Here is a 26,582-nt window from a genome sequence, read left to right as displayed (position 1 = left end):
ACTTGAGGTTAGCCTTAACTAAGCTAAGCGCGCTCTGTCTGTCTGCCTGCCTGCCTGCGTATCCGTGTGTGTGTGTGTGTGTGCGCGTTAACTTTGTAACGATATTGTGTGTGACTCATCAATGCAACTTCACAATACTGATTAGTAAAGGTTAGTTCTTACTGTAGTATCTCACAAACGCTAAGTGAGACCTTCTTCCTTTAAGTCTGTCTGTTGTCTGACGCAGCTGAGAGAGGAGGCATGTAGAAACAGTGGGCGGGCAAAACTCGGCTTAAAGGCACAGTACGACAAAACCACCCCCTGCTGGAAATCTGTATAAAACAGCATCTTGTAAAAGGTATAATGAAAAATCTGATGGGTATTTTGATCTGAAACTTTATATACACATTCTAGAGACGCAAAAGACTTATATTAAATCTGAAAAAAGGGGTAACCTAGGTGCCCTTTAATACATTTGAATGGATCTTTCCTGAATAAAACTTGGAATTTCCAACAAATGTTTCTGACAATATACAAGCAAAGTCATCAGATTACATTTGGGCTTGTTTATGAGTCGCCTTTTCTTCAAATCATGTGGAGAAATCATCTCCGTCATGCATCTAAAGCGCATTGGTGTGTGTCAGCAAGCTGTGAACGCATTAAGCATGGTGTGATAATTGATAATGAAACAAGAGGAATATTTAATTGGAATTCCTGTTCAAATTAATGGCAATCATTTTAAAGGCCTTTCAATATAAAATTAGGGATTATTCAGGACTGTGGTCATTATGTCCAGTTTTCTGTCCATAAAATAACAGATTTCATCTTGAAGGGCTCCAACTTTGGCCTTTTTACAAGATGTAATATAAGTCTTTTGTGTCTCCAAAATGTGTCTGTGAAGTTTCAGGTCAAAATATCCACCAGGGGTGCGTTTCCCAAAATCATCACTAGCCAACTAAGGTTGCAAGTTCTGTCGTTAGAAACATAGTTTGTTGATTTACCATTTCTCACTGCTGGAGCTAGGGCTGCACGATATTGGAAAAAATTGACATTGCGATATTTTTTTCGCTGCGATATATATATATTGCGATATTTTTTTATATATAAATACTTAAGATATACTTTTGCACACATTACATACAGTATCACTGTTTTATCTGCTGCACCACTGACTGTAAAATTCTTCCACAAAGAACTAGAGCAAGTTTTTTTTTTTTTGGCTGGTGGAGGACCAAGAATGACTCAGCAGCAGCCTCACTCTTACCTATTTGGGTGATCAAAAGTTAATAATTGACGAGCATAGATGTATATATCAATGAGTGATGGGAAGCTATGCTAAGGTTAACTAGCTTAGCATATATCTTGCTGTCTGCAAATGACAGTAATTTAAACGTACCATAAAACTCCTATAAGTGCATAAAATTCAACACATCTACACAAGCATCGTTTTAACCTTTATAACAGAACATTAATGTTACTCTGTCAACAGTCTATTGTCTTAATTACCGCGCTAACAAAGCTAACTTATGTAACGTTAAACAGAGAGCAACAGATTGCAGACGTCAATAATGCAGTGTAATGGGATAATATACCGATGAAACTCCGCTTTAAGTACGCTACAAGTTTATAAACAGCCTCTGGAACCCAGTTCAGACACAAAAATGTATTTAACAAACATAGTAATGCAGTAAAGTATTTTTCGCTCTGCCAAGCCTTCTCTGTTGCTGTGTGGAGCAGCAGCCTGCGTCAGCCACCTTTTACACGGCCCCACCCCGCCCCCCGACTCCTGAACGTCTGACTCACTCACTCACTCACTCACTCACTCGGGCATGCACTGCAGTCTCATGAGGAAACGCAGCAATGTTTTTCTTGTTCCCGAATACAAATAATTTTTCAAGTATTTGTTCGAAATAAGTATTGGTAAAAACATGCTATTCGTGCTTATCCGAATACCGTATTCGGGTTCGGCTCCACCCATAATATATATATATATATATATATATATATATATATATATATATATATATATATATATATATATATATACATATATATACATATATATACATATATATATAAATATTTTTTATTTTATTTTTTTTTTTTTGCTTTGCATCGCACCTCCTGCAATGTGACTATCGCGGATGCGCACATAGCGATTTCGATGCTAAAATGATGTATCGTGCAGCCCTAGCTGGAGCTGTAGTTAGAAACGTACTTCCTGGGTGTGTTCTATTCCCACTTATCCCCCCTATGCCCTATTCATTTAGAACATTCTAACATTTAAAGTTGGAATTATTAAAAATAAAATGCATTACGGTCATCTTTCTTCGGTGTAATTTGCTTTCTAATTATTTTTACAGTTCAGTTTTAGCGATCTTCATGTTTACAATTGTGCTCCCTTCGGAGTGCACTTTGAAAACATAGATATCATTTTAAACACAGCCTCATGGCGAAAGCTTTAGGTGACCTATTATTTCAAAGTGGAATTTAAGTCTACAAAAGCTTGTGAAAACAAAAAAAAAACAGCATATGTTAATGCTTTTAATTTGTAGTAGGTTATTTATTAAGTATCAGTACTGTATATGTCATGGGCCTGTTGGTTGGTGTATTAAGCAGTGTGTAAGCGAGACGCATAACTAACGTGCTCTCCGCTGGAGTTTAGACCGGGTTTGTTTTGGTCTGTTGAAAAATCTATTATAGTTTCTTAAAATAGCAACGCACCAGCAATGCGCCTCAGAACGCCTCCCTTTTTAGACCAGAACGCCTATGGGCGCACATATGCGTTTGCTATTTAAACAGCGTGGCGCAACACCTCAAAACGACTCTTGCTCCAAGCTGAAACTAGCAAACAACTGTATGATAGGGCCCAAAAAGTATAGTTTAAAATGTTGGCCCCAAAAATTGTAAACAGAGCACCCTTAATCAGCTGGACATATAATATTTTAATTGCCCTAATATTGTCTACAACAACAGGGTAAATGCATCTATGAGCAGAAAGCTTAGTTCTTTTTCCTAAAAACATGCATTTGATATAAAAAAAAAATCATTTTGAAAATGATTTCAATACAGTTCAGTTTAATCAATTCAGTAATTAAAGTCTGTAAACCCTTCCACAAGCCAACTCTGCTCTGACTGCTCATCTGGCTAAGTCTTTATGTCAGAAACGCAACCGCCATTTTAGAGTGTGCAAGTTACTTTGATCATGTTGTTGTAGATCAGAACAAGAAAAAAGCTTTTATATATATATATATATATATATATATATATATATATATATATATATATATATATATATATATATATATATATATATATATATGTATATATGATTCGTTAAAGTGATTTAGAGGCGACTCTTACTTTTGAGAGACAATCTTTTAATTAGCAACCACTTTACCAAACTCTGTTCTGATTGGTCAGATTACCAAGTCTTGTATCCAGACTTGGTAAGCTATACATCTTCACATGTTGTGGGCATGCAGAGATTATGCAAATGAGTTACTTTGATCATGTTAATGTACATCAGTAGCAGACAAACGATTCAAAAAATATAATGATTCATTAAAATGATTCAGAGGCGACACTTCCCTTTGAGACAATCTTTTCATTACTAACCAACTTAAACAGAAGACACTTTAGTCATTCCTCAAGCAGGATTTATTTGACAAAGGTTGGATTTATTCTGCTTATTCTGCACTGAATCATAAACGGTCAGAAAGTCCAGCATCATCCTTCTCATCCGCAGCCTGCTGAATTATGAAATGAGTTTCTTCAGCGACAAAACCACGTGTTGATCGATGACTAAGCCCAAAGAGGGAGGAAATTATACTGCGAGCATCCTTTTAAATCATGAATGGAATATCTCATGCTCCATGTTCTTGGTCCCTGTGCTTTTGTAAAGAGAGCGTATCTTGCGGGCAGCAATTACACTCCAGCACACGCTCAACGCCTTATTGTAAGGTCACAATGTGCAAATGCATCGCCGAGATAATGCCTCCGTACTATTTAGCGTCTTTATTAAGGTTTCATTAAGATGAACAGGCAAAAAAATAAAAAATAAAATCTATCTAGTGGCTTGGGAGTTTTAGGGTTTTCCTCCTGAATATAAATCAATCTTAGTGGGTCAATAATGCTTGTAGAAGTGTGTGTACAGTCAAATGGAGCACAAATTGCATTGCTATGTGGCAAATTGCTTGAAAATGATAATCTAGTCTGCCTTTTTGTTTCTGTTCCTGATCATCACGGAAACATCTGTTGCAGGCAGAAACATCTTGACATTCTTTTAATACGTGAAATAAACAGCTTAGGTGAGAAAAACTGAATTATTTTTCAAACCCTTTAAAAAATAAAGTAATTGTGGCGAGGGGGCGTGGCCGAGAGCCGTGGTAATGGAATGAGGCCGCCGCTTAAGTGGATACACCTGTGGCGCACACCGGCCTCGAATCCCAAAGAAGGAGCTCTGGATATAAGAGGAGGAACGATGGCAGAGGAGGCCGAGAAAGGACCGGGCCTGGACATATTGTTTTACTTTTGTTTTCAGTTTGACGGCAGTCTCCATGAGGAGCTGCTGTCCGCTTGTTTTGGTTTAGTTGGCAGTCTCCATAAGGAACTGCCGTCCCTTTTATTAATAAATATTTTAAAACTTATTCGGTTCTCCGCCTCCTTCCTCTCGGCAGCCAAAGGGCCGTAACCTCCATTACAGTATTGCATTTTTTTTTCTACTTTCAAGGATAAATCTTAAACAAAAAAAGCAAAGATGTCCAAAATTACACTCATGCATATACTTTGTGCTTGTACAGTAAATGCATTAAAGAGATTTTACCCCCAAAACAAAGTTAGTGTTGATCATTTTGGTTATTTTCTTGAATGACTGATGCTCGTTAACTGATCATTCACCAAATAAAATAATAATAATTATCTTATAATAATAATAATAATAATAATAATAATAATAATAATAATAATAATAATAATAATAATAAATATAATAAATATAATAATTATAATAATTATAATAATAATAATCCAGTAATTTAAGGAAAAATCTCACTTAATTTTGACATATTATTTCTTAAAACAAGACTGTATGTCTTGCTTGTCTAAAAAAAGGCTGCTTGATTAAATAATTTTTAGATATTTGCACTAGAAATGACCAAAAATCTAAGTAAGAAAAGCACCATTTGCAGTACTGTAACCACTTTTTAAAAAAGAATGTAAAAAACAACATATATATTGAGGTTTTTGGGGGGACAACTTAATTGTTGTATGTTCAATCCACTTATAATTGTAAAAACTAAGTTTACTTAATTCCTTCATGTTGTCCCAACACATATTTATTGTATGGAAACCAGCATTTTTACAGCAAAGTATCCCGTTATCTCAATAAATAAACTAATTTTCTGAAAACACGTTATAGCATCTCATGCTCATTTCAAGCTGCTTGACTTATACAGATACAAAGACTCAGCATTTAAAATATACATCTATCAGAGATCTGTCTGTGATATAGGAGCAATCCACTGATGGACAAGCTGACAGACACTGCTTCAATCTATTTGTTTTTTTATGTTTTTGTTTTTGTTGTTTTTTTCAGAACATCTGTGTGCCAGTAGTAATTGACTGGCAATAGAAAATCAAAAGAAAAAAGCAAAAGAAATCACTAATGTTCATTAACATTAATATCATCTATTGCACACAAAATTAAAATAAACCATGTACACTGAAAAAAATGATTTAAAGATGATTCCTTGAATTGACTTATTTTTTAGGTTAAGGGGCTGTAAACAATTTGTTTATGTTGAATTTAAACAAATAAATTAAGTTGAACATTACTGAATTCAATTTGTTTGTTTAAATTCGACACATAAATTGTTTGCAATAATTTTGCAGACAACATTTTTCTCAGTGTAAAAAAACAACAATCAATTTGATTGGTCAATCAATCTTAAGATAAATCCTCTGAATCACAGCATCTGATGCAACTCTGCACCTTAGCTAAAAAGATTTAATTTTAAAGACAACTGAGCTGGAAAAAAACCAGAGCAACACACAGATTTCATGCAGTAACACCTCAATCCCTCAATTTTATCTATTGAGCAAATTTTTAAACATCTCTGATTGACTAGAATGATCACAGCTTGACTTTTACAGATAAAAAGACTCTCAGCATTTGAAAGCTACATCTATCAGAGGATCTGTCTGTGTGCAGATATATGAGCAATCCACTGCAGGACAAGCTGATAGACGCAGCTTTTAATCATTTTTTTTTTTCAGTCTGCTGCTAGTAATTGAAAGGCAATAAAGCAACCATTAATGTACATTAGCGTTGATGTCACTTATTGTACACAATTATAATAAACGTCTACATCAACCAATTTTTCACTTTCAGAAAAAAGTATCCCTTAATCCTAATAAATAAATGCTCTGAAATCATGTTACAGCATCTTATGCATCTCCCTAACACCTTCACTAAAACCATCTTGTTCTGAGGACGTTTGAGCTGAAAAAAAAAAAAACACACCATTTGATGCAGTAACACCTCAATCCCTCAAACCCACAGCCGTTCATCTGTTTTGTGGAGCACACAAGTGTTTTCTGTCAGTCGGAGTGACCCATTTCTCTGTGCTCATGCTAATGATAGAGGGGGGAAGGTTGGTGACTCATGTGTTTAACAGCACTGTCAACATCCTCTCGTTTTCAAGCCCCCGCGTTTTCCCTCTCCATCCTCCAACACTCGTCTATCTCTCTCTCTCTATTTCTCGCCTCCGCTCAATCAATACAGGTCAGCCACGCTACTTCACGTTCTGCTGTTAAACATCACCTTTATGCATTTCCCCCTAAAAAAAAACACCAGGGTGTATTTCTGGATGCTGCATTTATTTCTTGCAGCCCCAAAGGGAGAATCCGGGAACTATTTTCCATTGTGTTTTAACGCCACTCGCTCCTTCTAAGTAATGTAAAGTTACAAATGTGTTTTTGTACAGACATTTGCAGGTGTTTTGGTTTATGATGTGCTGAAATAATGTCCAGCTTTCTTGAACATGACTCTAAAAACTCAACAAGATGACTTTAAAATCCCCAGAATATCATATTTATGCCAAGTCTTTTGTTGATATCCTTTAAATAAATCACGTACATGTGTATTTGCAGATGTAAGACATTGATTGATCCCTTGGATGTTTAAGTTTTTGATTTTATGGATGTTTATTCACGTTTGATTGATGTAAGTTGTGGTGGCCAGAGAAGTAAACTAAAATAAGGCAACAAGTAATTTTTGTCTTGTCAGCATGCTATCATCTCAAAAATATTGCAAGAATTAGATGCTTCGTTTCCAGTGAGAAACTTATTCATGCTTTTATCAGCAGCAGGGTGGATTACTGTAATAGACTGCTCACTGGCCTTCCCAAAAAGACAGTCAGACAGTTGCAACTCATCCAGAATGCTGCGGCCAGGATTCTCACCAGACACATCACACATCACACCTGTCTTCAGGTCTTTACAATGGCTCCCAGTTACATTCAGAATAGATTTTAAAGTATTACTACTTATCTATAAATCATTAAATGGGACATCTATACATTACAGCTATGCTCACTGAATAGAAATCTAACAGATCACTCAGATAATTAGGATCAAATAAACTAGAAATTCCAAGATTTCGGTTAAATCAAGGTGAATCCCACAGCTACTAACAGCGCCCCCCGCTGTTAAAATCAGCTTCCAGAAATGATAAGGGGTGTGTTTCCCAAACAAAGACGTAACTCACGACTGGACTATCATAGTAAGATGCATCGGTAGGGAATAGAACGATGTAGTGACGAGTGTTTTCCAAAACTTGTAGTTTCTCTGTTGCAGATCCGTTGTTTTTCAACCACATTAGTTATAACGTAAAACGGCCATAATGATGCTCTAAACAGGGTGGAGTAACAACTTCTTTAGAGAAGAACCCCATCATTTCTTATTTGAGATTGTGAAAATGTACATGGCGCCCTCTAGTGGATTTGTGGAAACAAAAACGGCAAGCAGATGAGCCCCTGTACGTATTTCTCAGTTCTCAAAAATGTAGCCCTGGGCACATAATTCTAATGAGCTAGGGTTTGAGATTCCAACAGTGTTTTTTTTTATTACTATTTTAATTTAAAGACCACCTGGTTGTTTTTCAGACACTGCAATTATTCCTTCAGTCGAAATTGCTGCAAGGGAATAACTATTTTCCATCTGTGTTTAACAGCACTTTGTCTGTCTCCTTCTGGTCTTGTGTTTTTGTGCAGACAATTTGCAGTGCAGTTTTAAGAGTGTTGAAATAATGTCCAGTTTTCTTAAATATAACTCTAAAAACTCACATCTAGTGCGTCTCTGATTTTAACATGTTGTAATGCACTTTACTAAAAGTGGTTAAAACATTATGGGCCCTATCATACACCCGGCGCAATGTGGCGCGAGGCGCGGCGCAATAGTTGTTTGCTAGTTTTAGTTTGGCGAAAGAGTCATTTTGATGTTTTGCACCATGCTGCTTAAATAGCGAATGCATTTGCGCTCATATGTGCGCCCATAGGCGTTCTGATCTAAAAAAGGAGGCGTGTCGAAGTAAACTGTTGGCGCGTTGCTATATTGAGAAACTATATTTTTCAATTGACCAGAACAAAGCCGGTCTATTGTCCAGCGCAGAGCGTGTTAGTTGTGCGACTCGCTTACGCATTGCTTAATACACACAAGATGTAGAGCAATACGCAAATATCTTTACATATGAAAAAGAATTAAAATATTAAGGATATATATAGGATATATATAGGATATAATAAAGATATCTATAGGATATAATAAGGATATATATAGGATATAAAGGATTAAAATATTACAAAACATATTATTTTATAGCCTACATAAATTTAAAAACCATACTTTCATGCCTTCTTCATCTCGGGGGTCTTTTTCAGTTTATTCGTGACAATTTGCTTTTGTATAATGTAATTATTATTAGCAGTATTATTAATATATCCATATTTATATTTGTTTTATTAAAAACAAGCTTAGATTTGTCCACCAGTCTGGTTTTAGACCATATGGGGTACAGCATGTGTTTTAGGATATAACTCAGGTTTTTGAGCACATTTTTTTATTATTGTTCATTTATTCGTTTGCTGGAAATTAGAACTGAATTTAGAAATAGTTTTGAAACAAATCTTTGCGCTTAACAAACAAAATTATATATTTAATGGCTAATTGTTGTCTGGGCGTACAAGTTTTCCCTATCCAAGAGCGAAAGTGAAAGTAGATAATGAGATGCCTTATCTCTCATTCTCGCGCTGTAGATGCTTTGTTTAACTATTTTCTCTCTAGTGAAATGCTCAGTTTTTCCACTTATAAAGTCGTCATGTAAATAGCAAATGTGCTATGGCGTGATGCAACTGACTCTTAAAGGTAATGGGAGATGAGACTCTGATTGGTTTATTCTCAAAGCACACCTATAACTCATTAAGAAGATAAGCTCAACCCTGTTAGACCATGCACCACGGCGCAAAGCGGCTTTTTCCCGTCCTTAAATTAGCAAAAGTGGATTCTGACACGACCTGAATGCATTTGCGCCATTCGCTTTGCACTTTGCATGGATCGTCAAAATAGAGCCCCAAGACTTGTGTAACAAATTAAGATGAAAGATTGCTCTGTATTAACTTACATGCATTTTGCATTTGTCTTTAGGGTTCAGTGGGCTACCCAATTAATATTCACTGGTTAACAGGTTCATTGTACTTTAATGTACTTTTTTTGCAATATCTACATTTATTCACATTCACTGCATGAAAAACAATGGATGGACAATCAACTAAATACTGTAGGTTTGTATTCAAAAGCACTTTCATGTAATTTAAAATCTTCATTCATTCATTTATATGGAGTCAATCTAGGGTCATATATAATTGCAAAATAAAAGAAAGTTTTGCAAAAAAAAAAAAAAAGTAATGAGCAAAAATAAATTAATAAACTCAATTCTCCAAAAATTGCAAAAACGTAAAATGCAAAGTGACTAAAAAGCAAATCAAAATTAGCATTGCAATTGACTGGATGAGGTTTGTAAAGGCATTGCTTTAAAAATGTTTTGCAAACATATATAGTTTATTATTGCAAATATTTTAGTTTTTTTGCACTGCGTGAATATTTTTGCAGTTCTTTTTTGTTTGCAAATTTTATTTTTATTTCTCTAAACTTAATTTTCCCTTTGCAGTGTTTAATTTTTGTTTGCAAAATAAGTTTTTTAATTCTCAAAAATAAATTTGTGATTTTTGGAGATTTGCACTTATTTATTTATTTGTGCTCAAACTGTAGTTTTTCATTAGCATAACTTTCTTTTATTTTGAAAATATGTATGGCCCTAGATTGACTCCATACATTTAAAAAAGTCAATGTAAAAACGTTCTTGATTCATTTAACTTTAATTAAATAATAAATTATAAAAAATAAATGCTTAAAATGAAATGTGAAATGCTTAAAATCATTTTGATTTAAATATCACCTGGTTGCATTTTGTATTTTCCATCCGTGTTTAACACCACTCTCTCCTTCATCTCAATTTGTTTTATTTAATCAAATTATTTAATTTATTTTAACTTTTTAAATTAACTTTAAAATTATAAAAATGTATAAAAATGTATTTAATTTAATCACTTTAAAATTTTTAAAAACCTTTTAATTAACTTTAAAGTACATTTTAATTTAAATAAAATAATAAACTTTTTTAAATTAAACAACCTAATTAAAATACACATTTTGGTTTAAATTAAATTTTTAGAGAACAATAAAACAAAATTCAATAAATTTAAATTACTTTAAAAATGTACTTTTCAGTACAATTAAATTGTTAAATTTAAATGATTTTTTTTCAATTAAAATAAAATAAAATAAAATAAAATAAATTGTCGGCTCGGTGGCTTTTTATTGTGACGGTAGCGCTGTTGCCTCACAGCAAGAAGGTTGCTAGTTCTAGCCTCGACTGGGTCAGTTGGCATTTCTATGTGGAGTTTGCATGTTCTCCCCACGATGGAGTGGGTTTCCTCCTGGTGCTCCGTTTTTTTCCCACAGTCCAAACACATGCGGTACAGGTGAATTGGGTGGGTTAAATTGTCCATAGTGTACGAGTGTGAATGAGAGTGTATAGATGTTTCCCAGTGATGGGCTGCAGCAGGAAGGGCATCCGCTGCATAAAACATGTGCTGGATAAGTTGGCAGTTCATTCTGCTGTGGCAACCCCGGATTAATAAAGGGACCAAGATGAAATAAAATAAAACTAAATTAAATTAAATTATAATTACACAAAACTTACATAACATCAACGATACACCTCTCTATCCATTTCTCACATCTGCCTCTCTTGCCCTCTCCAGCACGTTTTACACTTTCCAGTGTCTCAGCGTGAGGTCTGAGATGGACACACAAAGTGAGACATCCCATAGAGAGAATCAACCCGTCCTGAGAGGGATTACAGTCTGCTGATTTGCCTTATGAGTCTCTTAATTAAAAATAAAGCTGAACACAGTGAACATTCAGCCCTCCTGCTCTCGGACGCATCTATTAGCCCGAGTCCTGCTGTTTTAAAGTGTTGTTGGGTTTGAGTATGAATGTGATCCTGTATTACTGGCGAAACACATTTAATTAAGCATGACCAATGAAGTGATGTAGCACTTTACGCCAGGACAGAGCGAGACAGATTAGGAAGTCACACTAGATGGATCACAGGACTTCACACAGGAATTTTTTACACATACACACCATAAAGAATATTTTTAATATGTTATGCACAATCCCAGTGTGCTGCCTACTTAGGGAGAGTTTTGAGGCTACTACTTTAGTACTTTAATACTTTAGTGCACAGAATCTTTTTTTGTTTATTTATTCAATGTACTTTTATTTATTAAATTATTTATTGTTTTATTTTGTATTATTTGTTTTTATTTATTTTATTATTTTTATTATCATCAGTAATAATAATAATAATATTGATGATGTTAATAATGATGATGATGATTATGATGAAGATGCATCGATTTTTGAACAAATCGTTTGAATCAATGATTCAATGATTCATTCATAAACGGTCAACTGTTTTATTTCCGAAGGAATCGGCTATTTTGAGTGAATCTACTGAGCTTACAATTCCAGAATGAATCTGTTATTTAAACAAGTCATTTGAGTCAATGATTCAACGATCCATTTATAAAAACAGTCACTTGGTTCATTTCTAATTGAATCTGCATTTTGGAACTAATCTTTTGAACATACGATTCCTGAATGAATCTGTTGTTTGAACAAATCATTTGAGTAAATGATTCAATGATCCATTCATAAACACAGTGACCTGCTTCCGTGTCTAATTGAATCTGCCATTTGGAATGGACCCTTTGAATGTATGATCCTTTAATTAAATGCAGATTAATCGATTTTGAACAAATCATTTGAGTCAATGACTTAACAATCAGTTCGTAAAAACAGTCACTCGCTTTCATTTCTAATTGAATTTGCCATTTGCAATGAATCCTTTGAATGTACAATACCTAAAGGAATCTGTTTTTTAACAAGTCATTTGAATCAACAACTCTATGATTCATCAATAAAAATTTCAAAATACATTTCTAACTAAACTCACCATTTTGAATTATCCTTTTCAATGTCTGGTTCCTGATATAATCAAGTCATTTAAGTCAATGATTCAGTAACCCATTGAGAAAGACAGTCACTTTCTTAGTTTATAAGCAAATCCTTCATTTCGAATGAATCTTTTTAATGATTCAACAAATCAACCTCAAGAAAATGACTTGTCGCCTCCTTCTGGCAGCGCTTGTGTCATTTATATGCAACAACAGACTTAATGACCATAATGTACCTTAATGACCTTAATGTACAATTCCTGAATGAATCTGTTTTTGAACAAATCATTTTAGTCAGTGATTCAATGATCCATTCATAAACACAGTCACCTGCTTCATTTTTAAATGAATCAGCTAGTTTGAGTAAATCTATTGAACCTATGATTCTTGAAGTAATCTGTTTTTAAACAAATCATTTGAGTCAATGATTCAATGATTCATCCATAAAGAATTGATTTGTATGTAAATAATTCAGCTGTTTTGATTGAATCATTTGCATGTATGATTCAACAAATGATCCTAACCTTAAGATAATGAGAGTCGCCACCTACTGGCAGTATTTCTGTCATTTATATCCAATGAGAGACCGATGACCAACACAAAAAAACATTTGGCACAAATGAATAGCTCATTTTGTGTCAATAGCACAATCCTCTTCTCGGCAGTATCCCCAAATTACTAAAGACAAAACTGGCTGCTCATTTTCCAAAACCGTTCACTTGTTTTAGCAAAAAAAATAAAAATAAAAATAAAACCATCCCTGAATTAGTCAATGATTCATTCATCCATTCACAAATACAGTCACTTGCCTCATTATTAAATGAATCTACCATTTTGAATAAATATGTGAATGGACAATTCCTGAATGAATCTCTCTTTTGAACAAATCATTTGAGTCAATGATTCAATAACCCATTCATAAACACAGTCACCTGCTTCATTTCTAAATGAATCAGCTATTTTGAGTGAATTTATTGAATGCATGATATCTGGATGAATTCGTGGATGAATCACTTGCTTCAATTCTAAATGTTTTCACCAATGTGAATGTATCTTCTGGTTGTACGATTCCTGTAATGATCCAGAATGAATCTGCTTTTGAGCAAACCATTTGAGTCAATGAGTCAATGATTCAATGATCGTTTAATAAAGACATTCACTTGTTTTTTTCCCCAAATGAGACAGTAATTTAGAATGAATATTTTGAACGGATTGTTTTTGAATGAATCCTGAATGAATCAGCGACTCTATGATTCATCTATGAAGACTTGTAAATAAATTTCTAAATATTTATACAACTTGAATGTGTGATTCCTGAACGAATCAAGTCATTTGAGTTAATGATTCAGTGATCCATTGATAAAGACAGACACTTGCTTATTCTAAATGTTTTGAATGAATCTTTTTAATGATTCAACGAATCTCCTTTTAAGACAGTGACTTGTCGCCACCTACTGGCAGCATCTGTGATTTATATCACAAGACAGACCAATAACCCACACAAAAACACATTCGCTACAAATTAAGAGCTCATTTTGTGTCAATAACACACTCCTCTTCTTGGCAGTCTCCTCAAATTAACCAGAGACAGAACTGGCTGCTCATTTTCCAAACCCGTTCACTTGTTTTAAAGCAATGCAGCTCACTACGAGTTGGAACGCAGCCATTGTTTTTTCCCATTACACATTAGATTCCATTGTTGACCGTAACAGCTGGCTGGTTCATTCGTAACATGATCAAGATGCAGGACAAAAACATAGCCATTTACAATAGCATGAGTGTTTTAATTTTAAAAAAAGAGCATCTGAATCAATAGCACACCTCCCACTTACAACCAACACCAACAAACACAGTAAGCATTCAAATTACAAAGCAAATCCAGTTGGTAGTTTCTCAATTTGTATACTGAACTGCACTTCTGCTTGTGAAATGCTTATGTGGTGTACTTTGCACATTATAGAGCATCTCATCACATTAATGTTGCATTAGAAATTAGGCACGGGGTGAGAGAATGGATGTGCTTTCAGCGGTTGGCGGAGAAATGCATCTTTTTTTTTTTTTGTCCTGCATGCTCACCGTCTGGAAACAGGCTACAAAATTCAATCAGCTTCTGAGACCCGTTGCAGATATTCAGAGCTCTGTCGGAGCCTCGTCCAATAACTAAAGCCAAAATAAAAAAAGAATGAAGGACAGAGGGAACATACAAGGATTCTCGAGCAGCAGAGCGTAAACAACAACAGTTTCAATAGCCAAGGACTGGCTGTCTTCAGCACAAACTCAACCTACTTCTGTTACACAACTGAGAGGCAAGAGCTAAGTCTTTTCCTATTACAGTTAATGGAAAATCAGCGCTATTGTTGATCATTAAAACCATAAAACTAAAAGCATTATTTTTTACTTGCAATAAATGGTAGACAAACATATTATTTGTTAAAAAATACATTTTTTAAAAATATTTAAATTTTAAATATTAAAATGTAATATTTACACTAAATATATATTTTAATATAATGTTACAGAAGACCAAAATATTAAAACAAACTAAAATTAAAAACAAAATTCAAACCATTCGTTCATTCATGTTCTTTTCGGCGTAGTTCCCTTATTATTCTGGGTTCGCCACAGCAGAATGAACCACCAACTTATCCAGCATATGCTTTACACAGCGGATGGCATTCCAGCTGCAACCCATCACTGGGAAACATCCATACACACTCATTCACACTCATTTAGCTTACCCAATTCACCTATACCACATGTTTTTGGACTTGTGGGGGGAACCAGAGCAACCGGAGGAAACCCACGCCAACAAGGGGAGAACATGCAAACTCCACACAGAACTGCCAACTGTGCCAGTGCGTCGCCTAGATAAAGAATATTCATGCTAAATATTTTTTACATATTTTAATATTTATTTAAAATATAAAACAGATGCAAAGAGTAAAAATAAAAATGTATTTAATTCAACAATAAGTTGATTTAATTTATTTATTTTTAATTATTCATTTGTTTTTGTTGATTTATTTGACTTTAAATACCATAAAAATTACTTATTTTTTGGCACAGAAGTAAAATTACTAAACCTACACACAGAAGCCTGTCCTAGCCTATTTATATATATATATATATATATATATATATATATATATATATATATATATATATATATATATATATATATATATATATATATATATATATATATATTTATTTATATATATATAAATATATATATATATATATATATATATATATATATATATATATATATAAATAAATAAATATATATATATATATATATATATATATATATATATATATATATATATATATATATATATATATATATATATATTTATTTATATATATATATATATATATATATATATATATATATATATATATATATATATATATATATATATATATATATATATTTATATATATATATATATATATATATATATATATATATATATATATATATATATATATATATATGTGTGTAAATAATGCGGTGGACATTCAGATGAATCTGTTCTCCGTTTAGCCTGCTTCCACACACTCACAGCGCCGCGGAAAAGCATCTTGTTATTGATCCCAGCCCCGGTTTGGTCTCTATTATCCGTCATCCAATCGGACGGCAGCTGCTCCGTTATGATCCTGCGAGTGTCATAGCAGCACATAAATTCTTGTGGTGGAGCTGGATAAATGGATGCGAAATAATAGCATGAAAGAGCCAACATGGCATGGCAGGGAATTTCACCGGGAGCTCATTAGGAAAAACACGCTCCTCGTCCACGGCGCTGGAATGGAGAGGCGTGCTGATTACATTTTTTTTTTTCATGTGTGCTTTATTCACGGATGACATTTAATCTGAAGCGTTTGCGTTTTACTGCTCTTCGCTTTCTCTCTCTGATGCTTTCTCTGTGTAGGTGAGAGCTTATATAGCTGAAAAGCACATATGTCCTAATATATTTCAATATTTTTAAGCTTTTAAAGGGAAAGTTCACTCAAAACTAAAACAATTCTGTCATTGTTTATTAACCCTTCACTTGTCAGCTTCTGAACACAAAAGAAGATACAACTGAAAAACGTTAGAAACCCAGTGACTTCCATATATTTTTTGTCCCTACTATGGATTATTACAGTCTTAAACATCTACTTTTGCGTTCAACAGCAGAAAGATACTCATAAAGGTTTGGAACAACTTGAGGGTGAGTGCTTAATCAGCAAATTTCATGTTTGTCTGAACTATCTAAATAGATCCTAATGGTCTTAAACGGGGGCGCCTGCAGGATTTCATTCCAAGCAGGCTCGGCCCTGACCAATTTGGCACCCTAGGCAAGATTTCAGGTGGCGTCCCGTCACATCGCAGTAAATTCCACTGCTAGTGTATAGTCATAAGAAACAAAATAGCTTTTTGATCGACTACTACAAGCTGGGAAAACGTCAGATTAATATGCCCATGCAATTAACGTTATCGCTGAATAGATCTAATATTTACACATTTGCTTGAGGAAGTAATGATGGAGGTAGTTATATTACTATTACTGTTTTCCATAACATCTATGCACTTCCATAACATTAGCTGACGTTAAAACTAACAGATAGCACTACAGCTATTTATTGATTAGCAATGTTATGCCATATCTGTCAACGTTGGGATATAAAAAATATGGGACAACAAATAGCTTCAAATGATAGAATACATAGCAAACAATAGAAAATATCGACAATAAAATGAAAGGTTTAACCTATTAAAAACAATGGCTTATACAGAAATTAAATAAAGCTATAAAATCTATTTAATTTTTAATTGTATTTGCATATTGATTAAAGTTACTATAGTTATTTAGTGAAGAGCAGCAAATGGATATCTCTTTGTGTTTTGTTTGATAACAGAGATGTTAATGTAAGAATGCACAGATCTATGTAAATGAATGAATGAATGAATGAAGCATTCGACTACTTTAGTTACTGTTTGTGTTCATTTAACAGAAAATTAGTTGTGTTTAAAATAAAACATGCAGGAGAGAGCAAAATAAAAAAAATAAAAAATGAAAAAAAATAAGCACTTTTCCGACGGTCCCTTACTGAGAGCTCCACTCCACGCGAGCTCTCCCGGCTAAACAGAGCAGTGGTCATAATGTCGAGCAAAAATAAAAGGAAAAAGACAGGTCTGAAACATAACCAGCTTTGTCTTTTTGTAGGAAACACACTTTAGATCATTTTAGGGAAAGAGGTTTTTGAGTTATTGCCGTATATCACTGAATGTATCAGGAATATCAAGAACAAAACCAACTTAACCCGCTTAGTTCTGGCGCCCCCCTGGATGTACAGCGCCCTTAGCATTTGCCAATACTGCCTATGCAACAGGCCGGCCCTGATTTCAAGGTACGCACAAATCCAGCACCGCCCGCCCCCTTCCGATGGCTGTTATTTCAGTATTCAAACATTAAATAACGAATGCATCAAGTAAAATAAAAACAAATATATTTTTTTTTTTATAATTTAGCAAAATTATGCTCTTTTTATCTTTGTTTTTTTTTATTATTTTATTTTTGTTAGTTTTAATATTTTACTGTCTTCATAATTAAAGCTATAGACAAAATCCTGCTTGACATTTTAGAAAATATTCTGCGTAGCTACCCAGTATGTATTAAATATCACTGAGAAAAAAAAAAAAACACAAGCTGCGTCCCAAATCGCACACTTATGCACTATTCTACGCCATTTTGTAGTATAAATAGTGTAAGTAGTGCGTTCACACTGAAAACTCTAAAAATGATAAGTGCACTTTAATTACCCGGATGATGCACTCATTCAGCCGCTAAAATGAAGTGTGTAATGATGGACACTTCACGCACTCAACGACCGCAGGTTTGCTCACGTAGCGGAAGGGGCGGAGCTATCGGATGCACATGTTGAATAAATTTACTTATTTTGGATGGTGAAAGCAAAATTCTCCTACGAGAGTGATTATAGCGCCTCCCTGTGGTGAATGCGGAAATACTCACGGCAGGTATTGTTTGATAATTCGGTCGTTTATTTCACTGATTTAGCGACCGTCAAACGTCATCAGGGAAACGGTTTGAATGTCCGCTTAGTAAAAATACATAAGTGTGCCATTTGGGACGCCACTACATACATGTACTATCCTGTTGAGTGTGTAAGTGCATAAGTACATAGTGCATGAGTGCATAGTGTATAGTGTGTCATTTGGGATGCAGCTTTTATTCATTTTGGATGGTGAAAGCAAAATTCTCCTACGAGAGTAATTATAGCGCCTCCTGATGGTGAATGCGGCAATACTCACGGCAGGTATTATTTAATAACTCGGTCGTTTATTTCACTGATTTGGCAACCGTCAAACGTTATCAGGGAAACGGTTTGAATTTCCGCTTAGTTAAAAAAACATTTGGGCCATTTGGGACGCCACTTCATACATATACTAGGGATGTAACGGTATCAGAATTTCACGGTACGGTAATACCTCGGTATGAATGTCACGGTACGGTATTTATTGAATCATTTACAGGAAAAACAAAACTTATGAAAATACAACAAAAAAGTGCCAAAAGTGTCAATGGCATACAAATTAGCCATCTATCTGTAAGCTTTGAAACACTAACTTCAATTTTAATAACAAAAAATTATTAAACCATGTAAAAAAATAAAGTTTCAATTTAGTATTGTTGAAAACTCATCACATTCAACATTTAATCACTCACTCACTTAGATAGAGATGGGTTTAAAGGAAAATTATCATATAACTATAATCTGGTAAAAGCTGGTATCTCTGGGTATTTACAATGTCCCCTGCAACAGAAAAAAACCCTCTCATTTGGGACTGAGGATTCTGGGACAGAGATATGACTTGGTCCATGTTGACAGCAGTGGGTAACGTTGTGCATTGTCTTTCCCCCACTTGAGAAGACAAACCATGAGTGAAATAGGGGTGTCTTTGCGGTACAAGTCAATGTCTGCATCAATCTGAACAGTGTGCTCTGTTTCTGCAATCCTCATGACTGCTATTAGTCGTATTCCCCATTTTGCAGGCACGTGCACACATAGGGCTCAACCTGTGCAGTGCACATGCCCTTTTTAGTCTTGGATAGAAAATGCCCTTCCAAAACGATCAAAAGTGCCCCCGCGACGCGACACAACCTCCGTCCAGCCCTTCAGTTGGTGCGCGACAACACCGGTCTTGAGCATGCGCGCTCAACCCCCCCTCGGCGCTTTACAATACGCGCGCGACTACACAGCTGATCACAACGCGCGCGACTACACCGCTATTCAGTACGCGCGCGGCGACAACACCCACTTTAGGTTCGATTATTTCCATCTTTTTTCATCTCCGCTACTAGCAGCACACTCCATTTCCGCATTACTGGATCTGTAGCGACAACAGACCGCAAAGGATTATGGCCACGCCTGGGCTGATGGGAATTGTAGTTTCAGCTACCTCCCGTTCGCTTCATTCGCCTGAGCAAATTTTCTCAGAAGACCTATAGTTTTACCGAGTCATGCGACTTCGGTAATATTGAAAAAAATTAATATTGCGGTATGACGGTATTTACAATACCGTTACATCCCTAACATATACTATCCTGTTGAGAGTGTAAGTGCATAAGTACATAGTGCATGAGTGCATAGTGGATAGTGTGCCATTTGGGACGCAGCTACAGAAACATGTTACATGGCATGCCCCCATAAATGTTCAAATTATATTTAACTGAATCGTAATTTTTTTTTGAAAATTGCTCATTTTATGTTTATAAAACATTTTATTATTATTTGAGTAAAAACAATACCGACATTTGAGAATTATTTTTATTTATTCATTAATTTGACTCGGGACTCGAACCAGCTACCTTCTTGTTGTGAGGCGACAGTGCTGACCCACTAAGCCACCGTGTTGCATATTTGCTGGGCTATGTGTGTAAATAATATCAGTTTTGCGCTGCTGGTACAGTCGGTGAACAAACAAACAATGGTTCCTCGAGAATCTTGAATGGAGAATGGAGCAGCTTTAGTCTTTCCAGAAAGTGAGCTGTACATCATCATGTCAGAGTGATTCTGCGGTACACACACACACACTCGCTGCACATTTTCTACTGGTGCGGGACATGATCAAAGCCTAAAGTGGACGGAGGGTGAACAGCGGGTCTCCAGCGGTGTGTGATGAACATCCGCCTGCAGACACACACACAATCTCAGACCTCAGGAGGAGATCAGAGCCTTCCTGCTGCACCACAACATCACATACACGGCCATATCAAACACCTGTGTGTGTGTGTGTGTGTGTGTGTCTGTGAATTAAAGGGAAGAGAGTATGCTTGTGTAAGTCAGAGTGTGTTTGTGTGTGTGTGTGTGTGTATAAAAAGTGAGAGACAGTTTTTGAGTGTGTTTGTTTAAGTGTGTGTGTGTGTGTGTAAGAGAGATTTTGTGAGTGTTTGTTTAACTGTGTGAGTTTATGTGTGTGCGTGAGTATGTTGTAAGTGTGTGTGTATGTGTGTGTGTGTGTGTGTGTGTGTGTGTGTGTGTGTGTGTGTGTGTGTGTATGAGTAGGTTTTGTACGTCACTGTGTGTGTGCGTTTTGTAAGTCAACGTGTGTGTGTGTGTGTGTGTATGGTTATGAGTATGTTTTGTATGTCACTGTGTGTGTGCGTTTTGTAAGTCAACGTGTGTGTTTCTGTGTGAGAGATTGTGAGAGTGTTTGTTTATGTGCTTATGTGTGTGCGTGAGCATGTTGTAAATCAGAGTGTGTGTGTGTGTGTATATGAGTGTCTGTGTATGAGTAGGTTTTGTACGTCACTGTGTGTGTGCGTTTTGTAAGTCAACGTGTGTGTGTGTGTGTGTGTGTGTGTGTATGGTTATGAGTATGTTTTGTATGTCACTGTGTGTGTGCGTTTTGTAAGTCAACGTGTGTGTTTCTGTGTGAGAGATTGTGAGAGTGTTTGTTTATGTGCTTATGTGTGTGCGTGAGCATGTTGTAAATCAGAGTGTGTGTGTGTGTGTATATGAGTGTCTGTGTATGAGTAGGTTTTGTACGTCACTGTGTGTGTGCGTTTTGTAAGTCAACGTGTGTGTGTGTGTGTGTGTGTGTGTGTATGGTTATGAGTATGTTTTGTATGTCACTGTGTGTGTGCGTTTTGTAAGTCAACGTGTGTGTTTCTGTGTGAGAGATTGTGAGAGTGTTTGTTTATGTGCTTATGTGTGTGCGTGAGCATGTTGTAAATCAGAGTGTGTGTGTGTGTGTGTATATGAGTGTCTGTGTATGAGTAGGTTTTGTACGTCACTGTGTGTGTGCGTTTTGTAAGTCAACGTGTGTGTGTGTGTGTGTGTGTGTGTATGGTTATGAGTATGTTTTGTATGTCACTGTGTGTGTGCATTTTGTAAGTCAAAGTGTGTGTGTCTGTGTGAGAGTTGGTGAGAGTGTTTGTTTAACTGTACGTGCTTATGTGTGTGCGTGAGCGTGTTGTAAGTCAGTGTGTGTGTGTGTGTGCTGTATATGAGTGTGTGTGTATGAATGAGTATGTGTGTATGAGTTTTTTGTAAGCCAGCGTGCGTGTCAGTGTGCGAAAGTTTCTAAGATTGTTTGTGTGTGTGTAAGTATGTCTGTGTGTGTGCATGCTTGTGTAAGTGAGTGTTTTTGTGAGTGTGTGTCTGTGTGTGTGTAAGTATGTTTGTAAAAGTTAGTGTGTGTGTCTGTGTGGGTGAGAGTTTGTGTAAGTCAGTGTCTGTGTGTAAGTATGAGCAAGTCAATGTGTGTATTGACATTTTGTGAGTGTTTATTTGTGTGTGTGTGTGTGGTTGTTCGTGTGTTTGTGCGTGTGTAAGGTGTGTGTATGTTTGTTTAAGTCAGTGTGTGTGTGTGTGTTTATTTGTTTGTTTAATATTTGTTTATTATTGTGGCGACGCAGTGGCGCAGTAGGTAGTGCTGTCGCCTCATAGCAAGAAGGTCGCTGGTTTGAGTCCTGGTTTAGCCAGTTGGCATTTCTGTGTGGAGTTTGCATGTTCTCCCTGCGTTCGCATGGGTTTCCTCAGGGTGCTCCGGTTTCCCCCCCAGTCCAAAGACATGCGGTTCAGGTGAATTGGGTAGGCTAAATTGTCCGTAGTGTATGAGTGTGAATATGTGTGTGTGGATGTTTCCCAGAGATGGGTTGCAGCTGGAAGGGCATCCACTGCGTAAAAACGTGCTGGATAAGTTGGCGGTTCATTCCGCTGTAGCGACCCCAGATTAATAAAGGGACTAAGCTGACAAGAAAATGAATGAATGAATGAATGAATGTTTATTATTGTGTGTGTGTGTTCGTGTGTTTGTTCATTCTCTGCAAACCAAATGTCCCCGCAAGTATAGCAATACCAGTAAACTGTGACCTTGTGGGGACATTTTTTGTTTCCCATGAAAAAAACGGCTCATAAATCAAAGAGAATTACATATTTTGAAAATGTAAAAATGCAGGTCAGGATATACAGTCTCAATAAAACATGACATGTGTGTGTGTGTGTGTGTGTGTGTGTGTGTGTGTGTGTGTGTGTGTGTGTTGGTGATTCTCTATCTCCTCTCTGACTGCCAGATGAGTCTCAGACATGAAAACACAGACCCGCAGGTTATGTAAATGCAGCAGGATTGCAGACGGGTGTTTCTCTTTTCCCTTGTGTGTTTTTGACCTTGAGGATTCATACACTATATATATATTTTACACTCAGGATGGCTGAAGGGCTTCTTCAGTTCATGCCTAAATAACAAAACCAGAAAGGGTCATATACAAAAAACTCAGTTGAAGCAAAAAAATATTCGCCCTCCAGTGAAATTTGTATTTATAACCGCAAATGATGTTGATAAGGGCAAGGATTTTTTCACAGTATTTCCAATAACATTTTCCAATAACATTTAAAGTTTTTTATTGTTTTAAACCCATTTTAATGTCAATATTATTAGCCTCCTTAAGTTATATTTGTTTCGATTGTCTACAGAACAAACCATCATTATACAATGGCTTGCCTAATTACCCTAACTTTAACTTAATTAACCTAGTTTAGCCTTTAAATGTCACTTTAAGCTGAATACTAATATCCAGCAAAATAACTAGAAACAAAAAATACTGTCATCACTGCAAATAAAAAATACGTTTTTAGAAATGAGCTATTACTGTAAACTACTTTGTTCACAAATGTGTGGAAAAATGTTTTCTCCATTAAACAAGCAATTTAACTAAACATTTGGGAACATTTTCTAAAGAGATTAAAATGGCTTAGGAGGGCTTATAATTTTGACTTCAATATATAATTTAAATTTCAGAAATAACCGAGTAAAAAAAATGCAAATGTAATATATATAATCTAAATACTTTGATTTTGTTAAAATCACCATGAAAAATGGCAGTATTTTTTCTTATATCAAATCAAGAATTGGACAAAAAATGACTACAAAAAAATTCTAAATAAATACAAAAATACAAGATATAAAATCAATCACAAACTGGAAAAATATAAATATATATATATATATATATATATATATATATATATATATATATATATATATATATATATATACATATACATATACATATACATATATATATATATATATATATATATATATATACATACATATACATATATACATATATATATATATATATATATATATATATATATATATATATATATATATATATATATATATATATATATATATATTTATTTATATGTATATCTTGTATATTTATATGTATATTTATATATATATATATATCACTGCACTGGTGGGAGGTGTGTGTTGGCATGAGGCCACAGGCCGAGGGCCTCAGTGCCCCCACCAGTGCCAATATACAGCTGTATCGTACGGCTACGAGTGTGATATTGCATTTATACAACAGTTTGATGGCATAATTGTGTATATAAAAACAAAATCAAACATGGAGAGTCTCAAAAACCCTTTTGTATGAGGAACTACTTTCTTCCGCCTTGGATTCAAATCATAAGCTGACAGTTAAACAGCTAAGCAAGCATCTTTTAAACTTAAAGATCTGTAGTGTCTGCTTTTTGCTGGTTGTATGTGGGCGGAGTAATACACAAAGGGTAAAGAGGCTTTACGGGTGCTGATATTACTTAAATATATCACAGCTATCAGCCAATCAGATTTAAGAACCAGACAGAACTGTTGTATATATATATATATATATATATATATATATATATATATATATATATATATATATATATATATATATATATATATATATATATATCAACAAACAAACAGTAAAAAATAAAATTAAAAAGAAGTTTAAAAACTTTAGAATATTTAAAACGAAAATATAATCATAAATTATAATAAATATAAAGCTAAAAAAACAACAATTATATAACACATTATAATTAATCATGCTAAACTGGTCTTTCAAGGCAAAATTTTTTTATTTCTTAAATTATGTATATATATATATATATATATATATATATATATATATATATATATATATATATATATATATATATATATATATATATAAATTTAACGCATAAAATATACAGTGAAAATACAACAAGATTTAGATCTAGATCATGTTTAAGATTACAACAACAACAACAAAATTCTCAATATTTTTTTCAATATAAAATTTGTATATTTAATTAGACAAAAATTAGATGAAAATGAATGAATGAATAAATAAATACAGGCAGAATAAAATAATACAACAAAATCTTGGAGAAAAATAAAACAAACAAAAAATTACAACAAAAAAAACAACAACAAAAAATAAAAACAAAACAAATGAAAAACTGGAATACAATAATATAAAATAAAAATTAAATGAAAAATAAAATGAGCCACAAAAAAAGAATATATATATATACACACACAATCACACATCAACATGCACACACACACACTCGCATGCACACACATAAATTAGCATCAAGATTGGACTAAAAACAACAAAAACAACCCTGTATAATAATGTTCTCCTAAATACCCCCCCACACACACATTAGTTTGACGTGTGTATCTTGTGTCCAGAGCCTCAGGCTTCCGGCAATTAGCGGCTCATGGATCTTCATGGCACTGTAAACTGTGATCTTACCTATCAGAAGCGCCGCTGATCCACAATTAACTTATCCATCAGATCTTATCGGAGCTCTCGGAGGACAGCAGATGCTCGGCCAGCGTCTGCCCTCAATACAGCTCGTCTGATCTGCTTCCAGACGCCACAGAGAAACTGCAGAGCTTCAGGAACTAACCGCCCGCGAGTGTGAATCAGGCTCAATACTGAGATGAGAATCAGCAGAGAGCCTTCAGGTTCATCCTAATGAACCATTCGACAAAAGAACTCCCGGACATCTTCAGGAAATGAGTCTGATGTGCTACAAGTGGGTCTTGTGGGATGCAGAATATATTGTAAAATTGTAGTTATCAAGATAATCAGAGATGCACTAGAAGAGACTCAGACTTAAGTAAAAGTAAAAGTGCTCTATCAAAAAAAAAGACTTGAGTAGAAGTTGAAGTGCTCTTTAATCACGATACTTAAGTGGAAGTACTAAAGTATTCAATGTAATAAATTACATATTTCATGCTTTGTTTGTTCTCCACAAATAAACAGGTAGCACATCATAATAACACTGTAGATTAACTTGCACGCACATCCACATTAATAATCTGTGACGAATTATAATGTAGATTAGAGTGCTCGCATATCTACACTATTATTACTGTAGTAAATTAGCTCAAGGTTATTCTTCCCGCACCTTTCTCACGTTATAATGTTGCGAGTTATGATTCAGATTTTAAGGCTCGTGTACCTTCTGGAACATTATATAGCGGAATAGCTTGGCATGAGGAAGATTCATTTGAACGGGGCTTCAAATGAGTCGACTCTTTTGCTCCGAACAACCGAATCGTTCAGCGATGCTATCAACAAAGTTGAGCAGGGTAGCAAGATCAAA

General features: G+C 34.8%; 2 protein-coding genes and 1 long non-coding RNA gene across 5 annotated transcripts in view; 1 reads left to right on the top strand and 2 right to left on the bottom strand.

The window, feature by feature from the left end:
* Positions 1–26,582, top strand: part of lim2.5 (lens intrinsic membrane protein 2.5) — a 425,704-nt gene that overhangs the window by 20,647 nt on the left and 378,475 nt on the right. The window lies entirely within an intron of this gene.
* The window catches only part of iglon5 (IgLON family member 5), a 390,249-nt gene that overhangs the window by 263,216 nt on the left and 100,451 nt on the right, over positions 1–26,582 (bottom strand).
* Positions 18,022–21,471, bottom strand: LOC147840450 (uncharacterized). The gene is made up of 3 exons (XR_015512294.1): positions 20,230–21,471; positions 18,909–19,074; positions 18,022–18,343 (listed from the first exon to the last, which is right to left on the bottom strand). It is a non-coding gene; the product is annotated as an uncharacterized LOC147840450 (long non-coding RNA).

This window comes from Danio rerio, chromosome 16 (assembly GCF_052040795.2).
Source record: "Danio rerio strain M-AB ecotype USA chromosome 16, GRCz13ab, whole genome shotgun sequence".
Lineage (NCBI taxonomy): Eukaryota > Metazoa > Chordata > Actinopteri > Cypriniformes > Danionidae > Danio > Danio rerio.
Note: the sequence above shows the minus strand (reverse complement) of the source record. Positions and strands in the feature narration are given on the sequence as shown.